Source organism: Triticum urartu, chromosome 2A (genome assembly GCF_056163025.1).
Source record: "Triticum urartu cultivar PI428250 chromosome 2A, HENAU_Tu73, whole genome shotgun sequence".
In the NCBI taxonomy this organism is placed as follows: domain Eukaryota; kingdom Viridiplantae; phylum Streptophyta; class Magnoliopsida; order Poales; family Poaceae; genus Triticum; species Triticum urartu.
The window spans coordinates 582798253-582806250 of record NC_141874.1 but is presented as its reverse complement, the minus strand read 5'-3'; positions in this window follow the sequence as shown (position 1 = coordinate 582806250).

Sequence of the window (7998 nt, the reverse complement as noted above, 5' to 3'; positions counted from 1 at the left end):
CTTGCAGCTATAGAACTTGTTGGAGACTTCATATCTCTCAACTCAGGCATTTGCTTGAAATATTAACTTCAACTCTTGGAACATCTCATATGCTCCATGACATTCAAAACGTCTTTGAAGTCCCGATTCGAAGCTGTAAAGCATGGCACACTGAACTATCGAGTAGTCATCAGATTTTGCTTGCTAGGCATTCATAACGTCCGAGTTGCTCCTACAGCAGGCCTTGCACCTAGCGGTGCTTCCAGGACATAATTCTTCTGTGCAGCAATGAGGATAATCCTCAAGTTATGGACCCAGTCCGTGTAGTTGCTACCATCATCTTTCAACTTAGCTTTCTCTAGGAACGCATTAAAATTAAAGGGAATGGTAGCACGGGCCATTGATTTACAACAACATATATATGCAAAAAACTATCAGGACTAAGTTCATGATAAATTTAAGTTCAAATAATCATGTTACTTAAGAACTCCCACTTAGATAGACATCCCTCTAGTAATCTAAATGATCATGTGATCCATATCAACTAAACCATGTCTGATCATCACGTGAGATTGAGTAGTTTTCAATGGTGAAAATCTCTATGTTGATCATATCTACTATATGATTCACGTTCGACCTTTCGGTATATGCTAGGCTCGTCAACTTTAACCTCAGTATTCTGCACGTGCAAAACTGTCTTACACCCGTTGTATGTGAACGTAGAGCTTATCACACCCGATCATCACGTGGTGTCTCGGCATGACGAACTATAGCAACGGTGCATAATCAGGGAGAACACTTATACCTTGAAATTTAGTGAGGGATCATCTTATAATGCTACCGCCGTACTAAGAAAAATAAGATGCATAAAAGATAAACATCACATGCAATCAAAATATGTGATATGATATGGCCATCATCATCATCTTGTGCCTTTGATCTCCATCTCCAAAGCACTGTCATGATCTCCATCGTCACCGGCTTGACACCTTGATCTCCATCATAGCATCATTGTTGTCTCGCCAACTATTGGTTTAACAACTATCGCTACCACATAATGATAAAGTAAAGAAATTACATGGTGATTGCATTTCATACAATAAAGCGATAACCATAAGGCTCCTGCCAGTTGCCGCTAACTTTTACAAAACATGATCATCTCATACAATAACTTATATCACATCATGTCTTGACCATATCACATCACAACATGCCCTGCAAAAACAAGTTAGACATCCTCTACTTTGTTGTTGCAAGTTTTACGTGGATGATGCGGGATTCTAGCAAGAACGGTTCTTACCTACGCATCAAAAACACAACGATTTTTCGTCAAGTGTGCTGTTTTAACCTTCAACAAGGACTGGCCATAGTCAAATTCGATTCAACTAAAGTTGGAGAAACAGACACCTACCAGCCACCTTTATGCAAAACAAGTTGCATGTCTGTCGGTAGAACCGGTCTCATGAACGTGGTCATGTAAGGTTGGTCCGGGCCGCTTCATCTAACAATACCGCTGAATCAAAATAAGACGTTGGTGGTAAGCAGTATGACGATTATCGCCCACAACTCTTTGTGTTCTACTCGTGCATATCATCTATGCATAGACCTGGCTTGGATGCCACTGTTGGAGTACGTAGCATAAAATTTCAAAAATTTCCTACGATCACGCAAGATCTATCTACGAGATGCAGAGTAATGAGAGGGGGAGAGTATGTCCACGTACCCTCGTAGACCAAAAGCAGAAGCGTTAGTATACCGCGGTTGATGTAGTCGAACCTCTTAGCGATCCAACTAATCTAGTACCGAACGTACGACACCTCCGAGTTCAGCACATGTTTAGCTCGATGACATCCCTTGAAATCTTGATCCAGCAGAGGGTCGAGGGAGAGTTTCGTCAGCACGACGGCGTAGTGACGGTGATGATGATGTGATCCGCACAGGGCTTCGCCTAAAAACTACGACGCTATGACCGGAGGAGTAAACTGTGGAGGGGCAGCGCACACGGCTAAGAGAATAATTGTTGTGCTTTGGGGTGCCCCCTGCCCCCATATATAAAGGAGGGGAGGAGGAGGCCGGCCACCAAGGGCGCGCCAAGGAGAGGGGCTCCAGTCCTAGTAGGATTCGCCCCCCTTTTTTCCTTCTCATGGACGGGTAAGAGGGAAGGGATAGGGAAGAGGAAAAGGAAAGGGGGGCGTGTCCCCTCCCCTAGTACAATTCGGACTCCATATGGGAGGGGGCACGGCCACCCCTTGTGGGCTGCCTCCCCTCTCCCCTATGGCCCATGTAGGCCCATTACTTTCCCCGAGGGTTCCGGTAACCCCTCGGTACTCCGATAAATATCCGAAACGTCCCGAAACCTTTCCTGTGTCCAAATACTCTCGTCCAATATATCAATCTTTACCCCTCGACTATTTCGAGACTCCTCGTCATGTTCGTGATCTCATCCGGGACTTTGAACAATCTTCAGTCACCAAAACACATAACTCATAATACAAACCGTTATCGAACATTAAGCGTGCAGACCCTACGGGTTTGAGAACTATGTAGACATGACCCAGACACATCTCCGGTCAATAACCAATAGCAGAACCCGGATGCTCATATTGGTTCCTACATATTCTACGAAGATCTTTATCAGTAAAACCGTAATGACAACATACGTTATTCCCTTCGTCATCGCTATGTTACTTCCCCGAGATTCGATCGTCGGTATTATCATACCTAGTTCAGTCTCGTTACCGGCAAGTCTCTTTACTCCTTCTGTAATGCATCATCCAGCAACTAACTCATTAGTCACATTGCTTGCAAGGCTTATAGTGATGTGCATTACCGAGAGGTCCCAGAGATACCTCTTCGATACTCAGAGTGACAAATCCTAATCTTGATCTATGCCAACCCAAAAAACACCTTCGGAGACACCTACAGAGCATCTTTATAACCACCTAGTTACGTTGTGATGTTTGATAGCACTCAAGGTGTTCCTCCGGTATTCGGGAGTTGCATAATCTCATAGTTAGAGGAATATGTATAAGTCATGAAGAAAGCAATAGCAATAAAACTTAACGATCATTATGCTAAGCTAACAGATGGGTCTTGTCCATCACATCATTCTCCTAATGATGTGATCTCATTCATCAAATGACAACACATGTCTATGGTTAGGAAACTTAACCATCTTTTATTAACGAGCTAGTCTAGTAGAGGCTTACTAGGGACACGGTGTTTTGTCTATGTATCCACACATGTATCAAGTTTTCGGTTAATACAATTCTAGCATGAATAATAAACGTTTATCATGATATAAGGAAATATAAATAACAACTTTATTATTGCCTCTATGGCATATTTCCTTCATTATGTCCTTGATGCACCGCTAGGTGACAGACCTATTGCAGGAGCAGATGCAGTCGTTATGAATGTTTGGCAAGCTCGATATGATGACTACTTTATAGTTTAGCGCGCCATACTTTTTGGCTTAGAACCGGGACTTCAAAATCGTTTTGAATGCCATGAAGCATATGAGATGTTCCAAGAGATGAAATTGGTATTTCAGACTCATGCCCCTGTCGAGAGGTATGAGACCTCTGACAAGTACTTTGCCTACAAGATGGAGGAGAATAGCTCAGCTAGTGAGCATGAACTCAGAATGTCTAGGTACTACAATCGCTTGAATCAAGTGGGAGTTAATCTTCCATATAAGATAGTGATTGGCAGAGTTCTCTAGTCACTATCACCAAGCTACTAGAACTGTGTGATGAACTATAATATGCAAGGGATGACAAAAATGATTCCCAAGCTCTTCGCGATGCTGAAATCGGCGAAGGTAGAAATCAAGAAAGAGCATCAAGTGTTGATGGTTAACAAGACCACTAGTTTCAAGAAAAAGGGCAAGGGAAAGAAAGGAAACTTAAAGAAGAATGGCAAGCAAGTTGCCACTCCCGAGAAGAAGCCCAAAACTAGACCCAAGCCTGAAACTGACTGCTTCTGCTGCAAAGGAAATGGTCACAGGAAGCGGTACTGCCCAAAACATTTGGTGGATAAGAAGGATGGCAAGGTGATCAAAGGTATATTTATTGATGTGTACCTTACTAGTGTTCGTAGTAGCCCCTGGGTATTTGATACCGGTTCAGTTGCTAAGATTAGTAACTTAAAATAGGAGTTGTACAATAAACAGAGACTAGTTAAGGGCGAGGTGATGATGAGTGTTGGAAATGATTCCAAGGTTGATATGATCAACATCGCACACTTACTCTACCTTAGGGATTAGTGTTCAACCTAAATAAATGTTATTTGGTGTTTGCGTCAAGCATGATTAGATCATGTTTATTGCAATACGGTTATTCATTTAAGTCAGAATAATTGTTGTTCCGTTTACATGAATAAAACCTTCTATGGTCAGACACCCAATGTCAATGGTTTATTGAATCTCGATCGTAGTGATACACATATTCATAATATTGATGCCAAAAGATGCAAAGTTGGTAATGATAGTGCAACATATTTGTGGCACTGCCGTTTAGGTCATATTGGTGAAAAGCGCATAAAGAAACTCCATGCGGATGGACTTTTGGAATCACTTGATTATGAATCATTTGATACTTGCGAACCATGCCTCATGGGCAAGATGAGTAGATGACTAAAACTCTGTTCTATGGAACAATGGAGAGAACCAATGACTTATTGGAAACAATACATACCGATGTATGCGATCCGATGAGTGTTAAGGCACGCGGCGGGTATCGTTATTTTCTGTCCTTCACAAATGATTTAGGTAGATATGGGTATATCTATTTAATGAAACACAGGTCTGAAACATTTGAAAAGTTCAAAAGAATTTCAAAGTGAAGTGGAGAATCATCGTAATAAGAAAATAAAATTTCTATTATGTGATCACGGAGGCGAATATTTGAGTTACAAGTTTGGCCTTCATTTAAAACAATGTGGAATTGTTTCACAACTCATGCCACCTGGAACACCACAACATAATGGTGTGTCCGAATGTTGTAACCGTACTTTATTAGATATGGTGCGTTCTATGATGTCTCTTACCGATTTACCACTATCATTTTGGGGTTATGCATTAAAGACAGCCGCATTCACGTTAAATAGGGCACCATCTAAATCTGTTGAGACGACATCGTATGAACTATAATTTGGAAAGAAACCTAAGTTGTCGTTTCTTAAACTTTTGGGGATACGACGCTTATGTCAAAAGGCTTCAGCCTGATAAGCTCGAACCCAAAGTGGAGAAGTGCGCCTTCATAGGATACCCTAAGGAAACAATTGGGGTACACCTTATACCACCGATCTGAAGGCAAGATCTTTGTTGCCAAGAATGGAACATTTCTAGAGAAGGAGTTTCTCTCGAAAGAAGTGAGGCGGAGGAAAGTAGAACTTGATGAGGTAATTGTACCTTCTCTCAATTTGGAAAGTAGCACATCAGAGAAATATGTTCCCGTGATGCCTACACCAACTAGAAAGGAAGCTAATGATGATGATCATGAAACTTCAGATCAAGTTACTACTGGACCTCATAGGTCGAATAGAGCATGTTCCACACCAGAGTGGTACAGTAATCCTGTCCTTGAAGTCATGTTACTAGACCATGGCGAACCTACGAACTATGAAGAAGCTATGATGAGGCCAGATTCTGATAGATGGCTTGAGGCCATGAAATCTGAGATATGATTCATGTATGAGAACAAAATGTGGACTTTGGTGGACTTGCCCGATGATCGGCAAGCCATTAAGAATAAGTGGATCTTCAAGAAGAAGACATACACTGATAGTATTGTCACCATCTACAAAGCTCGACTTGTCGCGAATGGTTTTCGACAAGTTCAACAGGTTAACTACGATGAGACCTTCTCACCCGTAGTGATGCTTAAGTCAGTCCGAATCATGTTAGGAATTTCCGCATTTTATAATTATGAAATTTGGCAAATGGACATCAAAACTACATTCCTTAATAGATTTCTTAAAGAAGAGTTGTATATGATGCAACCAGAAGGTTTTTTCGATCCTAATGGTGCTAACAAAGTGTGCAAGCTCCAGCGATCCATCTATGGACTGGTTCAAGCATCTCGGAGTTGAATATATGCTTTGATGAGGTGATCAAAACATATGGTTTTATACAGACTTATGATGAAGCCTGTATTTTTAAGAAAGATAGTGGGAGCTCTATAGCATTTCTAATATTATATGTGGATGACATATTACCGAGTGGAAATGCTATAGAATTTCTGGATAGCATAAAAGGATACTTGAATAAGAATTTTTCAATGAAAGACCTCAGTGAAGCTACTTATATATTGGGCATGATGATCTATGTGGATAAATTGAGACGCTTTATAGGACTTTCACAAAGCACATACCTTGACAAGATTTTGAAGAAGTTCAAAATGGATCAGTCAAAGAAAGGGTTCTTGCCTATGTTGCAAGGTGTGAAGTTGAGTAAGACTTAAAGCCCGACCACGGCAGAGGATAGAGAGAGAATGAAAGTCATTCCCTATGCCTCAGCCATAGGGTCTACAAAGTATGCCATGCTATGTACCAGACCTATTTTGTTCCTTGCCATGAGTTTGGCAAGGGGGTACAATAGTGATCCAGGAGTAGATCACTAGACAACGGTCAAAATTATCCTTAGCAAACTAAGGAAATATTTTCTCAGTTATGGGGGTGATAAATAGTTCATCGTAAAGAGTTACGTCGATGCAAGATTTGACACCGACTTGGATGACTATGAGTATCAATCTGGATACATATTGAAAGTGGGACAAATTAGCTAAGAATAGCTCCATGCAGAGCGTTGTAGATATAGAAATTTGCAAAATACATACGGATCTGTATGTGTCAGACCCATTGACTAAACTTCTCTCACAAGAAAAACATGATCACACCTTAGTGCTCTTTAGGTGTTAATCACATGGCAATGTGAACTAGATTATTGACTCTAGTAAACTATTTGGGTGTTGGTCACATGGCGATGTGAACTATGGGTGTAAAGTCACATGGTGATGTGAACTAGATTATTGACTCGAGTGGAAGTGGGAGACTGAAGGAAATATGCCCTAGAGGCAATAATAAAGTTGTTATTTTATATTATATTTCCTTATTCACGGTAAAGGTTTATTATTCATGATAGAATTGTATTGATCGGAAACTTAAATACATGTGTGAATACATAAACAAATACCGTGTCCCTAGTAAGCCTCTGCTAGACTAGCTCGTTGATCAAAGATGTGTAACATCCCAATTTTCCTAAATTAGGATGTTAATAGATCATACATATGCATATCATATTTTCCATGCATTATTTGCTTTTCTGCAATATTCTTTTCATTATGCAACCAAAGGCAATTTATTGGAGCGGAGATAACATGACTTCTCCCCTGTTTTAAAAATGTTCATAATGTGCAGAATAGTATTTACTGTTCATCTGTTATGTCCTGGTATTTTTCGTAGTCCCCAAAATATTTTACTTGTCTGTTTTATTGTTGTTTGAGTGGCCTGTTGCATCAAAATTATTTTACACAATTGCATTAGTGTTGGAACTAGTGTTCTTGTAGTTTATAGCTGTAGAGCTATTTTTACTGTGTGTCTAGGTATTTTTATTTAGAATTTATACTGTGTATTTTATTTTATTTTATTTTTGTTCTGCTGCTGTATTTTATTTTAAAAAAACACTGGCCAGCCCGCCTGCCAGTGCCGCAGCGCACACGCGCGGCCCAGCAACTGCGGCCCAGCTCCCATCGCCCGCAGCCCGCTAAACCTAGCGAAGCGGTACGCCCGTTCGCTCGCACCCGAACCGCGCCTGACCCGCGCCCGATCCACCCCGCCTCCAGCCGCTGACTAGCAGGCCCCGCACCCTTCCCCTTCCTCCGGTCGGACCGCACGCGCCCCGCACGCCCAGCCGGGGCCGAGCCGGATCGACCTCACGCTCCTGGTCCATCCCGTGTCCACCAGAGACACCGCACGCGATGCAAAGCCCTAGGGGAGACCCCGCAACCCCTTCCCGAC